A 9,994-nucleotide genomic window follows, 5' to 3' on the forward strand; every position below is an offset into this window, starting at 1 on the left:
GCGGAACGTTTAAAAAATACTCTCTCGGCCCGGTGCGGTCGTTACACGTCCTTCGTCGGTCCTTATTACGCGCGCGCGGATTCTTCCGCGAAAACCAAAGCCGATCTAAGACGATCCCTTTGTCATAATCCGCTATCGGGTTGACCGTCCACTCGAACCCAACGGACACACCTGTCTGCTGGTCGTGTCCGAAATCGACTGCGCTACCGTTGCAGAAGCGTTTGCCGACCACGTCGTCCCTTCGTCGCACGCCAATTCGATCCCTTTTCGAACGCGAACCGTTTTCCATCGCCCGAACACGTATTCCTTTTCGTAAAAGATTATTTTGTTCCCAGCGCTCATCCGTACAATTTGCAATACAATCGTGTGGCGATCCGTGCGCATAACGCGTTGCTAGCAGCGCCGCGGAGATAATATCGATACGTGTTGAAATGTTTATTGCACGTGCCAGCGCGTGCAGGAACCGATCCAACGACCTTGTCCCTGAACGATATTTTTTTTATACATTTTTTTTCTCTTTCGAATCCAATTTATTGCGTCGTAACGATATTTTACGGTCGTATTGTACCTCGTGTTCGGGGATTCGATGCTACCGCGCGCGAGAAGAGCTAAAAACCAGCGGCGCCGGCAGCCGAGTCCACCTCAAAACGTCTCGATATCGATGTTCGCGATAAATTCTTCGTCGCTCAGGCTGCGCCTTGAACAGTCCACGTGTTATCTAGTATGTTAATCGCGGTCGAACGTTTAAAATAGTGCGCAACAGGTGTACACGCGAAATCAGTGGTTCTACAACGGTCAGGGCTTTTATTTTTTTTTTTTTTACTGCCAAGACCCTCGCACCAGTATCTTCCGTCTTCCGAGGACGGACACGACGCTCTTGCTAAATTATTACCGTGCCGGGGTCAGGCGTTGTACCGAAGGACCGATACATCGACGTTGAAACCTAATGTCTGTTTCGTTCGCGATACAATCGCAACGCACGGCGGAACTACCCCGCTCGACGTACGCAATACCGATGCACGTGTGTACACGGTGTCTTATTGAAAAAAAAAAAAAAAACACGAGAAACGATCGCATATTAAAGACAAATAATACGTGTTTGATGTGGTATCCGGTTACCTACGGCGCGGAGGGACTCGTGTCTGAGCTCTTGTTATTGTACAACGTAAAGAGTGCAGCTGAAACGATTTTTGTGTTTTTTTTTTTTTTTTTTCGAAAAAAAAAAATAATAATAAATAAAAAGGCTTACACAATAGGAAGAAGAAGAAGGAAAAAAACTATGCCGCCGCCCCATTCAACGACTATATTATTTTGGTCCATCGACCCTATTCATTTTACCTGTCGCGTTATCTATCTACCCCTTTTCGAAAATGTGCTAACGACCTTCGGCGTCGTAATTTTCTTCGGATCCGTTTACGCGTTTTGTACACGTACACACGCGCGTACGTACATACGCGTACCGGACACACACACACACACACACACGCACGCATGCGGCGTACAAGGTTATTTAAATTTCGTCACACGGTTATTATTCCATATGCATACGCCTATGTGATATTACGCTACGGTACGAGTAAGAAAACGTACAAGGAATATCGTCGTTGTACGCGCACGGAAACAATAAATCAAACGAAATCGTATACGTTCATCGTCGTTTATCAAAAAATATCATCTGCCCGCGATACTTTATTATTACGCAGCACCGTTGCAGGTATATGTTGTTTTTTTTTTTTTCCATCGGAATTGAAATATCATTGCCGTAATAACGCGTCGTCGTGTCTACGTGCGAACACCGGTGCGCTAACCTTGCACCCGTCGCAAAGGTTTTCACTTTTTTTTCCTCCCCCGACTCGGACCGTCGAGTACCAGGGCACCTGGTCGCGTGCGGCGGTCGAACGCGACCTTCGATCGCACACGACACGCGCAACCGATCGCGTTCGGTCGTCGTCGCACGGATCCGTGTACGTCCGATCGGACTTTGTCGGGCACTGCGTTTGGCGTGCCGACGTACGGGGCACGCGTTGCGGTTAAACGCGATGAGATCACGACGAATTTTATCGCCTGAAACAACGTCGTAATACCGCGGCAAAAGATGTACGAAAAAAAACTGAGCGCACGGTAACAAATCGTTATATAACGTACGCATACGTTTAAACGGACGTCCCGCAAAGATGTGCCGATTTCAATTAACTCCGGACGCCCCGGAGTATCATGAATAATTCGCGTTTGTTGCAAATACGATTTTTTTTATCGTTAGATACCGTTTTTAAATATAGATTTGCCGAGAACATTACAGCGATTCGTTTCGTTTGCTCATCCCCTCTGACCGTATGAATTATATCAATTTTCTTTTGTACACGGTCATCCATTACCATATTGTCGAATCCGTTATTAGAACAGATATCATTACGGACCGGTACGTAGTGTTTTACTATCGGGTGATGATATTATCGTAATCGTATTGATCAATTCATTCGTCTGGTGTGCGCGGCGCGAACGAAGAATGTTATTGTACCGAACAGTAATCTTTTGAACCGTACGAGTTCGTAAAAACAAAACGTTACTCGTGCAGTGTAAATCGATCTATCGAAATGTATATTCGTACGTCCGTCGACGCGACACGTGAAAAGCTATTAAAGATTTTCTGCTCGCGTTCCGCTTATGTCTAGTGCGTGCAGATTGCGCGAAAACAATTGTCGTCTTGAACGGATAGAAAAAAACCGTCGAACACGTGTGACATCTCGACCTTCTCGCGACAAGACGTACGAAAGCGAATTCTCGTGCCGCAACGGATCGTACCGATAACGTAACGGTGTCCGTTTACTAACACGGCACGAACTCCTACGGCGGAGAGAACGCCGAAATATTCCGCTGCGGTGCATACATTACAGTGATCGCACATGCTAATTACGCGTAACATATCGCGGCCCGAACGCAGTCGCGTACCCGCGTACGGACACCAAAGGTTGGATACGAATTATTTCCGAACACTGTGCCGGTGAATACGTGTACGTGCGCGCGTTACAGCGTCGTGTTGCGCGTTCTCGATTTTAAATACAATAACGTTCGATGAATACGTTTAATTTTTCAACAATATCCGGATATCCGTCCGCGCGCCGATGTACTGCGCCGCGTGCGTGTTGCCAAATTAACATATTTTTATATCGAGTAGACGTTCGAAACCGTATTCTTCGATACAATAATATACATTAATTAACGGCAACGCGTTGACAGCTCGAGGGGAAGAAACGTGCGTGTGCGCGTCGTTAGACGTATTGTCGGACGACCACCTATGCGCGCTGCGTTGTATTTTTTTTTTTTTTTTTTTTTTTTTACAATATTTTCCGTGACGAGAATCGCAGTTCTGTAACGTTACAGCCGCAGCGCTTTGGGTTTCACGCGGACAACCGTCATCCCGTCGAGAAGTATTCCGTTTCGCACGGTATCGATGCGTGTTGTCGGTTTTCGGACCGTTTTCCACGTTTGTGGTTCCCGAACAACGACCAAGTCTGCGAACGGGACACGTTTCCGGATCGACCGGGGTTCGACGTGTTAACGATGTGCAAACAACAAAATTTCGGCGCGTAATCGTAGATTTCGGCGATGAAAAAGCGCTAACGTTACACTAACCGTCGGACGGTCAAAGAGAAAAAAAGCGAAACGTTTACTTTCGTAACTTCTTTTCGGAGAAGAAAAATCACCCCCCGCCGGGCGCATAAGATTTGATGCGCGTGTACCGTTCGTTCGGTCGGCGGTGAACCCGGAGGATACGGGCGCGGACGACCGGAAAAAAGGGTAAAAGTAATAGAAAAAAAATAACCGTACAATCATCGGTCGGATCTCCCTCAGCGGTCGTCCCGCGGCATCGCACTTCGACGTCGTATTCGCAATTTATTTACGTAACATTAGTAACCCGTTCGTGGCCGTCGTCATCGCCAGAACCGAACACAATAACGCGCTGGGGTGAGCGCTTTTCTTGGCGACGTTACGTCGTGCGCGCGCTTACGGTTAAAATATTTATGGACAGTCGGCGTACGCATTCGATTACGCATCGGCTGCGGCGGCGGCGGCGCGTCGAACGATTTCGGAGGACGCGTAGCGGGGAAAAAATTCGAATTATTTGTATGAATTTTTTAAAACGGCGGGACGGTGGTGGCGCGTGGCCTCGCGCCTCGTGTCTTCTCCCCTACGCGGGCTCTACGCTAGTAGTGTTTTCCGATTTATTGCTAGTCGACCGGAGAAGGAAAAAAAAAAATAAAAATGAAAATAAGAGAAAGAGCGCGCGCGCGCGTGTGTGAGAGTGACTGAGAAAGAAAAGGGCCAAATATTCCGTGGGGCTGTCGATCGTTTTGGCCGATAAATCGCATGTTTTGGCGATACGCCCGGGGCAATTTAAGTCAAGTATAATGCAAGGGTGACTTCTAATACATGTGTAGGACGTGACAAATGCTCCGGGTAGTATTTTCTCTTTTTCCCGGATCGTGTTTTTTTTTTTTTTTCTTTTTCCTTTCTCTTTCGCTCTCTACACACGATTCGAGTTTTTTCTTCTCCCCCGTCCTCTATCGGGCGACTTAAAACCAGAGCTCATATACATTAGCCTCAGAGGGTGACCCTGTACTACACACACGCGCGCGCACACACATGCCCGCGTGCGTGCGTACACGAAGCACATATACGTCAAACACACCACTCAACGGTCAACCACTTCTTCGCCCCTAAAATAATATACAAATACGTATAACCGTACGACATGATAAACCTGCGCGGACCATTAACGTGGTAACGAAACCGTACCGCGTTACTATTCCGTTTATAGATCTCATTTAGTCTCGAACCTCCTCGTGCTACGCAGTTATTTCGATCGAACGTGTTAATACCGTTGCACGAATGTCCCTGTTAGGATAACTAACCTAACTCGTTGCGGTTCGGACGATCCGAGCAATCCGATCGATTCGACTCGACATGGGTTGGAACACCGAAGTTCTACTGGAAAACAACTGGTACCGGCGGGCTTGTCAATACATCTTTGCAACGTTCTCAAGCTCGCACTGACCCGACACCGTACACATTGTACCCCGTCGTAAATAACAGAACAGTAATAATTTGACGTTTCGATGAAAAACGAACGTTCATACTTTTTCACCACCGTCGGTGAATCCTCGCATTTTTAAACCGCATACGCACGTACTTAACGTTTTCAACGAAGACCGGACTGCACGTGAAATATCGTTTAACTAATGTTTCATCAGCATTTCGAAGGAAGAAACAAAGGTGTAAGGAGAATTTATCTCGTCGACGAAAAATAATTCAACGAAATAGTTCAATTAGGGATACGCGTGCTGACGAGGGTTCCACCCCCCCCTTACAATGTATCGTACAACATATACCGTACATTACAGCGGTATTATCGTTGCAGTGCGCGCACAAGTATTATTATTATTATTATTATTATTATTATTATTATTATTACTATTATTAAGCAGAGGAGAGCCGTTAAGGAGATGTTAGAATCCGGGTCGGTGTAGCAGAGTAATGCGATTTCGTCCAATAGAATTATATGTTTTCTCTCTCTCTCTCTCTCTCTCTCTCCGTTTATTGGCACCTACTTAGAAAATTGCATTTCGATATACCTTTCACGATTTTATTGCTATACACCGCATTTCAATAACTTTTATTAATATTAGATTTTTTTTTTTTTCGGTCGACGGACGCAGTGCTGTTTGTTTTTTAAGTGCGAAACCGTGTTCGTCCGAAATTAATATTACGTAACGACGCGCGCGCACGATATCATTACCGGTGTGCACACGTGTTGACACAAATTCATCCATATTATGTCGCGTTCGTTCCGTGCGTAACACATAGTAGCAAGACGTTCTCGGATCGAATCAATAAATGTTCGCGAAGGTTGTCGTCAGGTTCGTGAAAACGTCGGCCCTGCCGGTCTCAGTTTACCTGTGGACCGCGTCGTACTCGTATACAATTGGTGGGGGGGGGGTTTGCTTTTTTTGTTTTCTTGTGCGTACAACGAGGTCTGATGGTTTTCACGGTCAACGACGAAGCAAAAGACGACGGGAAATCTGTTCAGGTCGTCTTTGCCTATCCATCCCTCGAACGGACCAACGGTACCGGATTGTTCGGCGCAGTCACGGAATACGCGTTTTCTCACAATTTCCAACGGGCGAGAGAGTCTTAATCGCTCCGATGTCGCGTTGCTCGCTCGCCTGATTGCGCGTGGCAACGGCACGGCGTGCGGCACGAAAATTTCGGATTTCCTAGCGAGGGACAACCGAAAAGTCCGCGGCCATCCGCACGCTCGTACACAGACAGATATGCATAAACAGCCCGGCGAGGTTTCCTTCCGGTCGACCGATTCGGAAAACTCTCCGCGTCCTTCCGGGACGGAAGGAAGCGAAAACGTTTGGCCCGCGAAGATGTCGTACACTTCGTACACGCCGTGAAGCAACCGAGACGCAGCTAATCGCAACGTGCGCCGACCGTGGATTACGCACCGGAATGATGAAAATGTCGAGAAGAAAAAAAATAAACCGTTTTCTTCATTCTTTTTTTTTTTTTTTTTCCACTTCGTTGCTAATCCCATTTCAAACTTTCTTCTTTTTCTCCTATCGTTACACTTGAGTGAGACGTACGGAACGCTGCGTCGCAATCGCGTAATTACGGATAGGTCTTCAGGACCAATTTTTTCGCCATAACACAACACACGAACACGGTATTTATTTTATTTTGTCTCTGTTTTCAATACATTGAATTTTTGTTCTCCGCGATTATTTCCGTTCAGTCGATGATGATAGTTATTGATGACCACTGTTGTTGGTATGAAATAATAAATACTTTCGTTTAATAATAACAAACGATTATATTGTTTTAGTTATTGTAAGGCTACGTTTTTTGTAAGTGATAAAATTATGAGAAATTGTGTTAATGTGAAGGAATTCTCAAAACTTTAAAACAAGAAAAGCGTAAACTACAAAGAATTTTACACAGATGAATTAAAGCTTAATGTTCTAAAACATACTATTTTCTAGAATCCCTTCGTAATATTTAAAAGCGCAAAGCTAATCAGTTTCCGGCATGTACTTACATATTTCAAATAAAATTAGTTGAACTAATGTTTGGCTGAAGCAGTTGAGTAGGAAGACTCGCTAGCGTCCCTGGAAAACTTAGAAAATTATGCTTTTTAACCAATTAAAACTTGATGTTACGATATATTTTTTTAAGGACACGATTAATATTTAAAAGTTATTATTGGTGTTGATTTTAAACATTGAAAATTGTTTTTTTTCGCTTTATGACTAGCAAATTCATCGATATTTTCTTCATATGAAATTTTTTTATTTAAATTCCCTTGTGCTATTTTCATAATTTCATCATTAAATACACACGTAGTATGTACAAATAGACAACATTTACCTATTTCAAAAAGTATAATGGGAGAATTTCGATTTTATTATAGGATAAAAATACGACTTTTGCATGATTTTGCGCCCCTTTGCAATTCGTGCCCCTGGCATAGGCACAGTTCGTCATACCCTTGCTACGCCACTGGACTGAAGGTTCTTATTGATTACTATGAACTATTAAACATTAAAAATGCACTTCATAAAAGTTACGATTTTTTGATGTTTGGTTTTCATGCGTTGTTAGTGAGATGTATTTCAATTGCTAGGATTTCAGAAATTGATTTCAAATTCACTAATAAGATTAAAAATTATTTGGTTTTATTTAGTTTAGATAATGTTAAAAATAAATCTGATGCACTTATCATATAGGCTAAACTGTAAATTATATTATTGAAAACCAAATTATGGATACAATTTAATGGCAAACATATAGCATAATAGTACCATGAAAAAGTGCATCCTGAAGACATAAATCGCTGTCAATAATCCCAAGTGGATTACTACTAAACGTATGCACACGTATTATAATAATACATATTTCACGTTAAACGCGTAATAGTGTTATGTTATGTATTTATTGTGCCTGATGTAAAATATTATTGGCGTCGTGTAAAAAAAAAAAAGTTTTTATAGCTATTTACTGTATATTCAAACAGTTTTTTTTTGGGATTTTTAACAATCTTTTTTTTTTTTTTTGTTAACATAACTATGACGTTCGCTTCTTACAAATTAGAGTTAAAGTTATATAATTTATAGTTGTATATGCATTAAAAGTGCGACTAACCAAAATTAAAATGACACAGTAAGCACATGTGTATAATCAATAACTATATCTCCACGGGGTGTTTCACGAGTATACGTTATATGTATATATAATTTTAAAGTGGCAAGAGTAACGAAACCCTACCGCTTAATGTCAGTAAACTCTCGAGGGACACTATGTATAATGTATATTTCAATAGTTCTTTTTATCACCGTTTTCAGTGAGTTTTAACTGTAAACGCATGTACATTGACGTAAAAGTAGTTGTTCACATTTTCCGAATGAAATACTATTCCGAGTGTTTTTTCCATTCAAACGCAATTATAAAATACATTCAATAAATCCTATTCATCATTTATTGGGAATTCGGTTCTAGTTTAGTAATAATATAAAATATTTCGCTTATTGTTCTTAAAACATTTCCAAATCGTTTTGGCAGTGATTTCGTACGAAAATAATTGTATTTCTATAAACCGTAACTACCTTATTCATTTGCATAAACTACAACAATGACCGTCTAGCGGGACCATCGTGTAATTAAAATGTAGATTGAACGAACTACACGCTTAAACGGGTGCTATTCGATATTTTCATAACCGTCAAAAAGTCACGATCCTAAAAGCCTTGCGCTGAAATTCGAGCTCGCAGTAAAAGAAAACGTTAAATTTCTAATCGACGAAATGAAAAGTGTTCGCTTCGCGTTGAGCCACAACCGAAGTGTACCGGGGGCGTGCACCCCTTTGAACGTCTCCTAATTAAAACGTTAGTTTCATTTGTATAGAATATTTTTATTCGCCCGCACCGCACTGTTTGCGTGAAATCATTTCGGCGGAGGAAAGACCGAATCGTTTTCGATTTGAAAACGTGAACGTCGCCCGAAAAAAGTTTCCATCGCTGTAAGAAGTGAACAGTTTGAAACATTCAAAAATATGATCGTAACACGTAGACGGTATACGTGTACTAGAACCGTAACTGGAATGAGGTGAGCGACACACTTGCCTTGGGCGCCTGAAGCTGGGTAGCGCAAAAATATTAAATAATCAACTTAACAGAAACCTAATTACAACTTTTCAGATTTTTCCAAATCGTACTGTACATGTTAAAACCTGTGAGTGCGACGACCCTAAAACCCGGGGCGCGCATTGCTTCAGTTCTGCTTGAGGATGAAAAATTGCTCGGTACGGATGCGGCGTGTACAAACGAGCAGCCACGTGGAACGTTATTTTTCGGTGGACGGCTCACGTCCCGGGGAATTCGTGATGGTGATCTCTCGCGGCCGAAGCAACGATTGAATGCCGTTAAACATTCCACGGGATGCGCATCTCGACGCGGCTGTAATAATCGGGACGCTCGTACCGCGCGGTAGTTACGGTAATTGTTACGGTACGCGAGAACGAAAACCGTCAGTCGATCGCGGGCCGCGCCGCCGCGAGATTGGATATTTAGGTGATGATAGAGATGATACAGTTGTCAGAAACGTTCCGGGACCGCAGACTTAGAATTCACTGACTTAGAAAATTGTGTGCCGGTTTTTTATTTTTTTTTTCGTTCTTATTTCACGTCTCTCTCGCTCTCGCTCTCTCTCTCTCTCTCTCTCTCTCTATTTCGAACGCGCACGCGCACCCACGACGTGTGACTCTGACGTTCCGTCTCTCGCGCACAAGCGTACAAGCGCGTCGGTTCCGCATTATTCGCTCGTGGATTCGTTTCCTTTTTTTTTTTTTTCGTTTCTCTCCTCTCGCACCAAACCACTCCACTGCCGAGAGACGGTGGTCGCGCGTGCATTTCGACGTACGAAAAAAATAACAAAA

Source organism: Sipha flava, unplaced genomic scaffold, assembly GCF_003268045.1.
Source record: "Sipha flava isolate LNK unplaced genomic scaffold, YSA_version1 51_pilon_pilon, whole genome shotgun sequence".
In the NCBI taxonomy this organism is placed as follows: Eukaryota; Metazoa; Arthropoda; class Insecta; order Hemiptera; family Aphididae; genus Sipha; species Sipha flava.